We start from the raw sequence: 8,239 nt of genomic DNA on the forward strand, positions 1-8,239 counted from the left end.
GCTAGCTCGCTCTTCTACCAATTATGTTATTGATCTAGTGTTTCTAAACCCTATACTTTTACCTCACTATTTGGGCCTCCACTCAAAACACACGTGCAACACTTATAGCCCAATAAATTTTATTTTATTAAAACTCCCTATTTACTTATCACCTCGTATTTTACGGTCTAATTTAATTTGCTCTAAAAATTCCCAAAATGATACACGACACTCTAATAATATTTCTAATACTAAAAATATCAAAAATCTTAATTAATTATCGATCCGCTATCCCGAACCCATTCCGACTAAATTGTCCCAAAATACGAAAATTTCACTAAATAGTCCAAACGTCTAAATTAAGCGAATAATCGATTTTCCGGGTGTTACAATTTCACTGTGCAAATCGATTTGCATAAGGTGTAAATCGATTTACACAACTGATTTTGCCCAGATTCTGCTTCTGCCATCAGTGCAAATCGATTTGCATAATGTGCAAATCGATTTACATAACTGTTTTTGCCCCAGATTTTGCCTTTTTCAGCAATGTAAATAGATTTGCATAAAGTGTAAATCGATTGCACCTGTGCGAATTTGGAAAAATGAAGGCAAATTTCAGATTTTGAAAGTGTTGACATCATTTGCAAGCATGGGAAGCATGACTTAGCTCTTGTATTTGATTACCTACATCATTTTATCATAAACCCTCATGTGATTGCATCAAGACCATTGGATCTCATTTTTGGCTCCAAATCCTTTTCCCAAGCCTAATTCTATTTTCCAATCCTAACTCCAAACCACAAAAATTCCCAAGCCTAGCTCCTATAAATTGAGCCATTCCCCTCTTCATTTTTCAAGCTTTGATAGCCAAGAAAACTCTTGCTCTTTCTCTTCTCACCTCTTCCAAACCCCTCACTCAAAGCTCTTGTTTCTTCCATAAAAATTAGTGAGTTACACCTTGAACCTCACTAATGTAGAGCTAAACCTCAACCTAAACACTACTTTCTTCATCAATTATGAGAGATCAAGGCTTGTGGTTGTGTGTTCTTGAAGGAGATTCAAAGTTTGTGGAAGATTTGGTAAAATTCTAGATCCTTTCCATAATTCAAGATGTGATCCATTGTTGTTTATGTTTGATGCACCTTTGGTGCTACATTGATGAGTTTTGCTTGCTTACTTGATACATTTTCGTGCACAAATTGATCCAAGATCACAAGGTGTTTGGTTTTATGTTTAAACAAGTTTTCTTCTCTTGATTTGCTGTTTTTTTGAAAAACTGTGTTGTGCAAATCGATTTGCATCTGGTGCAAATCGATTTACATAACTGAAAAACTGCGCAGATTTGAAAACAGAGCTATGCAAATCGATTTACACTCTGTGCAAATCGATTTACATCTGAGCAGAATGTGTTTTTTGCCTTTTTTGACTTGTTTTTGGTTCTAACTCATCTTCTACTCCATTCTTTTGATATTTTCTTTGAATCACAAGTTAGAGGCCTAATTTCTCTCTAATTTCAATGGACTTAGGGCGTCGATAGGATGAGAATCCAAATCCGCAAAATTAAGTGATTGAAATTATGGATGAAAGGAGCTTTTAATGTGGTTCCATCTTTTGTTTCTCTTTATTTTGATCGATGAAAGTCTTAATACCTTGAGAATTCTTATGGATTCTTGGTAAAGACTAGATCACTCACCATTTTTCTTTTCGTGCGGTATTGCTTTCGGAGAGTGATCTACATATCGCTTCTCTCGCATGCATTAGCACATAAAGTTTTGACCGGCCTCGTTGTAGGGTGATTTCTACATAAATCACTTGGCGATCTGCTTAACATAGCGCAATATTTCGTGTCCCGAATTAAAAAAAGGATCAAATATGGAAGAGAATTGTATGCGGTTGATTTAAGACTTGTGGAGGTTTTTATCGTGTAGTCGCTATGATTTTATCAAGCTTCTGATAAACCCCATTGAATTTAAATCCGAGAACATCATTCACTCACCATCGATCTTTATTACTAACTTTGATAACATACTTGACAAGTTTCAAGATGGTTATCTTTAACATCTAACAATTGACTTTAATTTCCGCAATTTACTATACCGCTCTTTATATTTCTCGCTTTATCGCTTTATTTTATCATTTCATCATATTTACATTCCGCCATTTTCCTTTTGTCCATTTGGACATATGTTTATGCTTCCGCTATTTTTCTTTTGTCCACTTGGACCATACTTTACTTTTATGCTAAAACACTAATAAATAACAAAATCTAAAAAAACACCTAAGGCTCTCTTTTGGACTATTGGTTACTATCCCTAGCATTTTGGAGATTCGGACTTATGGACTTAGTACCTCTGGACCCTTATGATATTGTTACTCTGCTGTTATTTTGTCTGTCTGGCATTGGATTGTTGTCTGTTTATGTGTGCAGGTATTTCCTTGAAATCCCTTGATGGTTAATTCCAAGGCATTGATATAAGGATTTTACCCGAAAACAGTCGTTACTCTGCCCGATTTTCGTCAGAATTTTTAATGTGCTTAATGCAAAGTGGTGCTAAGATAATAAATTCATCTGGATCCCCAAATGATAATGTTGGTTTAGTATTGATAGTCCAAAGGATGGGAAATCTACCTTGACTCATAATGTCAAGTGTTGGCTTCTTATTTCGGTTAGACCGTTTCTTTCCTTAGCTTTTATTTTACGCAATAGGATAGCCTCTTCATCTCCTCCCACTTCTTAAATTTTCAAAATCTTCTCCCTTTTTCAAAAACCCTCTTATGTTTGCAATCTTTTCAAAACCTTTTCTTTAAAAATATCTTTTGCCCTTAGTGGCTTTTTCTTCAAAGTTTAGACACTGTTAATTGTCGAAAAGAGTGGTTATAGCCCACGATTTTGAAATTGATTGATATAATGAGATCTTTTCCGCGTGAGAGAGCTAGTGGCATACTCGTTGATTTTATCTGAGTTGGAGCCCTTCTTTCATTTGCGATGCAAAGAACTCGTTTGTTCTCATGCTCAAGATCAATGGCTGAGTATTTCTCTCCGACGACGATAAAGTGTTTATTCGTTATAAAACGTTTTCCCTTTAAGCGGAACTACATTAGCTCTGATTTCTCCATTGCACCGAGGAGGTATGTAGGCCCAAGGCTTAATGTCTTGCCGAGTTTATTTTAAAATAAAATAAATTGTTTTCTAGAACACACACAACACAGATTTTCAAAAAGGTTCCTGTGGAATACCACAGATATGAGGGGTGCTTAAAACCTTCCCCTTGTATAAACAACACCCGTACCTAAGATCTCTTCTTTTTGTTTTAAAAACAAACTTTGGGTTTTATTCGTTCTTTTCCCTTTTCCTTTGGAAACAATAAAGCGCGGTGGCGACTTTCACTGAAATATTGATTCGAGTCAATCCCATGGCTTCGATATCAGATTTTCCCCGCTACAGAAAAAATGGCGACTTCACTGGGGATCCAGTTTTAAGTGTGTTAAGCCTATTTTTGTTTATCTGTGTGTTTTACCTGTATATACTATTGTGTGCTTTGTTTGTTTATTTTTTTTTTCTTTTTGGTGCTCGATGGTTCCTATGTGATGAGAAAAAGTTCTAACCCGGACTTTGGTGAGTAACTTGAGATAGGAGGTGGTAAGACCAATAGTCGTATGTCAGGAGCAATCCTTAGCATGAGCGTTATATGGTGGAACCCCAATCAGTGGAGGCCTCATGGAAGGTAGTAGATGTTGTTACGAATCATCGTAAGAACGCTATTACTTTCAATAGTGAGTGTCCGTAGAAAGATAATCAACTCACACTATCATTAATATCATTCATCTAATATTATGGATTTGGTCCTTTCAAACCTATCAACATCCTAGATCCAATGATATTAATGAAGTGGAGGAAGAAGGAAGCCAAAACAAGCATAAAAAAGGCAAAAAACACATTTTGTCCCAGGGGAAATCGATTTCATGCAAGGGGAAATCGATTTCCATAGTGCAGGTTTTCAAACCTGGCGCAGAAACGGAATGGAAATCGATTTCCCTAAGGAGGAAATCGATTTCCTCTGTGCAGTTTTCAAAAAATCAGCATTAGGAAGCATAAAACTTGACTTAAGCAAACATACAAACACCTTATGATCACATATCAATTGGAGCACGAATTTTCCATCAATTCACCATCAAATAGGACCAATATAGCATCAAAGATGCATCACATACAAGCACAAAAGAATCACATTATGATGGATGAATAAGGGTGAAGAAAATTACCAAATCTTGAACAAAACTTAGATCTACTTCAAGAATCACCAACACAAATCTTGATCTCTCAACAATTGAAGAAAAAAGAGTGAAATGGATGGTGGTTTAGCTCAAAGTTTGTGAGGTTCAAGGTGTGACTCACAAACTTTATGAAAGAAAAAAGAGCTTTGGTGAATTTGGTAGGGATGAGGAGAGAAATTGCAAGGGGTTTATTGGCTTTCCAAGCTTGAGAAATGAATTTTCAAGAACTTTTTTGGCTATCAAAAGCTTCAGAAATGAGGGAGTAGAGACCTCTATTTATAGGATGGGAGCAAGAGTAGTGGTAGTTTGGTCTTTTTGCATTTGGTAATTAACTTGTGTTTAATTGGTGTTTAAATGGTATTTAAATGGTATTTATATGGTAAAATGAAAGGAATTAATTTTGATGAGGTGGAAAATTGGTAAAATAACAAAAATGCTCAAAGAAAAAGGTGCCAAAATGATGTCAAGCTTCCCTCTCTATTTTTTTTGAATTTCGCCCCAAGAAAATCGATTTCCCCAGGAGTGAAATCGATTTCACACTGTTCCAGAAGAGAATTTGGCGCAAAATACACTAGGGAAATCGATTTACCCAGGAGGGAAATCGATTTCATGCTGTCCAGAATGTGATTTTGTTGAAAATTGCTGCAGGGAAATCGATTTACCCAGTAGGGAAATCGATTTCATCAATCCAAAATATGAAAAATGCCTTGTTTATTGCATGTCTTGGCTTGGTACCTACAAAACAAAAGCCTGCAAAGAAACAAAGCAATATTTTTGGTATTTGGGTTAGTACAATATGCATACAAGATAAACAATCATTGGTGCTTGATGGTCCCTCTCATTGATGAGGTGAGTGCAACACCACAAACAAAACTTCCAAGTGAAGCTCTTGATTAATGATTGCGATATGAATGATATAGGACCTTAGGGTCAAAAATTGGGGTATGACAGATGCCCCTATTTAAGTTTCTTCTATCCGGAGATGTGAGGTTTAAAATCCTCAGCTCGACGTAATTGAAGAGACTTAAATATAAAACACACAATTTTTGAACCTAAGGTATGATGCGATGTTAATGGATGCATCAAGTATGATTATAGAATAGAGAGGAGTATAATACCACTGGGGAGATAAGAAAGGATTCCACTGGGGGAAAAGGTATACGTCATCTATGAATAGAATCGGACTTCACAAAAGAAAGAAACAGTCCACATAAGCTTTCAAGATAAAACATGATTGGACTTCGAGAAGAGAATATCTGAGGCCTACATGAATGTGGCTATATCAAATGAATATCAAGGTAAAACATGATTGGACAACATCAAATGACAACCAAGGTAAAACGTGATTGAGCAACATCGAATGATAATCAAGGTAAAACATGATTGGATATCGTCAAAGGATAATCAAGGTAAAACATGATTGGATAATCATCAACGAACAATCAAGGTAAAACATGATTAGATAATCATCACAGGTCCATCAAGGTAAAACATGATTGGATGTCATTAAGGGATAATCAAGGTAAAACATGATTGGATAACATCAAATGACAATCAAGATAAAACATGATGGAAGGTAACCAAGATAAAACATGGTCGAAAGTGATCAGGATAAAGCATGATTAGAGACAATCAAGATAAAACATGATTGAAGGGAACCAAGATAAAACATGGTGGCGATCGGGATAAAGCATGATCAGAGACAATCAAGATAAAACATGATTGAAGGGAACCAAGATAAAACATGGTGGCGATCGAGATAAAGCATGATCAGAGACAATCAAGATAAAACATGATTGAAGGGAACCAAGATAAAACATGGTGTAAATCTTTCAGGAATGACACTGAAAGAAGAGAGAGAAATCAAAACATCCAGGAATGGCCCTAAATGAAGAAAGGATACATCGAGGAACAATAATAGACGGACAAGACAAACAAGTATCTGTTTTGGATAGGTGCCAAGTAAGTTGGACTTTGATCTCAAGGTGAAGATGTTGATAGCAACAGGACCTCGGAAAATGAAAATGAGTATGAAATTTGTTTCAATGCATGATGTTGAATTTTTCTATGCATGATATATGATCAATGCAATGCAATTGTCTGTGACAACTGAGGGAGACTCTTTTGTGAGGCAAGATTAAAACCCTGATTCCTCAACACGAGAACTCTGCCAACTCTGCTTGGGAAGAAGATGCTTAAACACACTTCTATTACACCGGTAACTGTATCAAAACGATGATCCTTTGAGAAGGGCTGATAAAACTGCTTGGGCATTGCTGAAGAAGATTGCCCCTGATTGAGTGATTGTTGTAAGTTAACCGATCATGGCTTCAGCTGAACTGTACTGGGGATGAACTGATCATGGCTTTAGTTGAACTGTATGTTGGGATGGCTTGCCCCAGTATAAGTTTTAAAATGATATTCTGATCAACAAAACTTAACTGAACATCTGAACAACAGGATCTTGAAGTAACGTGCCCCTGATAGGATCACTGATCAAGTTTCTCGACTGTTTGAACTTCCTGAAAGATGAGTGCTTACTTGCAAATAAAATGTTCATTCAAGAATGGCAATTTTAATGCAATGCTCAAAGAATATTTTTGAAATCAAAATCATTTTTGGAAAGATGTTATTGATGTAAAGCAAATGGAATCACTGGTCAAAACATAAAGGTTAAGACATTCAAAGTGAAAGATAAAGCAAAGATATGGTATCAAAACAAATGATTGGCAAATCTCATGGGAGTCAGCTTACGCAACCTTGTTGTAGTATGCTTTCAAACAAACCTTACTTCAATTAGGTCTTTCATAGGTTGTAACATGGTCAGGTTCACGGTTTCAGAAATAAAGGATATAAGGCTCAAAATTTGATTGTACCCATCCCATCTTCGTGATGATCTCCAGTCCTAAAACTCAGTTAATTCAACTCATGCGTTCAGGTTCCAAGAGACTTATGGAATTGCACCTTCGATAATGATAGTTCACAAGCAAAGAGAACCTTTGAAATGGCAGTCACTTCTTCCTTTTGATATCACAACATTTTGTTGTTTGAGGAATTTATTGACTTCTCTTTTTTCATCTTTCTTTTGATATCCCTAACTTTTGCCTGAACTGTTTATTTTGAACTTACAATCAGCGGGATGCCTTGATTTTTGCCTAAGTCGTTTTTGGTTTTGACTTAGCAGGCTTTTCTTTGTATATATATATTTTTTTTGATACATTTTTTTTTGAAAGATAGTGGCTGCCTTGCTTAATGATTAAGATGAACCATCATTGGCTTTTGATTGACATCTCCCACATTTATTTGATGTATGCGGAGGAAAGCTTTTGATTGAAACCCTTGTTGAAAGGTGTACTGAATGATTCTCTTAAAATAGAATGCACAGCCAAATTAAATGAGAACTCCCCTGCCCCAGGTTAAAAATGCGGGTTTTTTCATACAGAAAGAAACTCCTACTTCGAAGGCTCAGAGGGGTTGACAAGGGATTAACTTCCTTATTTCTCCAGTGTTTGGGAATTGAAGCAATGCCTGTACATCATCAGCAAAGGTTTATTCGAAAGCATACAGTTCAACAACTTGGGTATTTCGTTGTCATCATCCTCCCTCCAATCTTTGCATAAAACACAAGTTTGATTGAGAAAGAAAATGGAAGAAAAAGTTTTGTAAAAGAAGGTATAAACATAGTAGATATGAATGAATTCAAAATATGCAATGCTCATTTAATTAAAATCACCATTCAGAAACAATCAAAGTTTGAAAGCAAACAATACAATGAAGGAAATACAAACAGTATAGAAACAAGGCCTAGTGACTAATCAGCAACAAAGATGAGCTATCTCGTCTGAAACACTTGGCTTTAGGAGACTATCTGGCTTTACTTGTCTTCAGCCACTTTGATCTGGCAAAGGATTAGTGACAACATTGGGACCAACATCCTTGAAAGAGAGCATATTTGATCTCACCAACTCTTGAACTCTTTCCTTCA

The sequence above is a fragment of the Vicia villosa genome, linkage group LG1 (genome assembly GCF_029867415.1).
Source record: "Vicia villosa cultivar HV-30 ecotype Madison, WI linkage group LG1, Vvil1.0, whole genome shotgun sequence".
Taxonomy (NCBI): domain Eukaryota; kingdom Viridiplantae; phylum Streptophyta; class Magnoliopsida; order Fabales; family Fabaceae; genus Vicia; species Vicia villosa.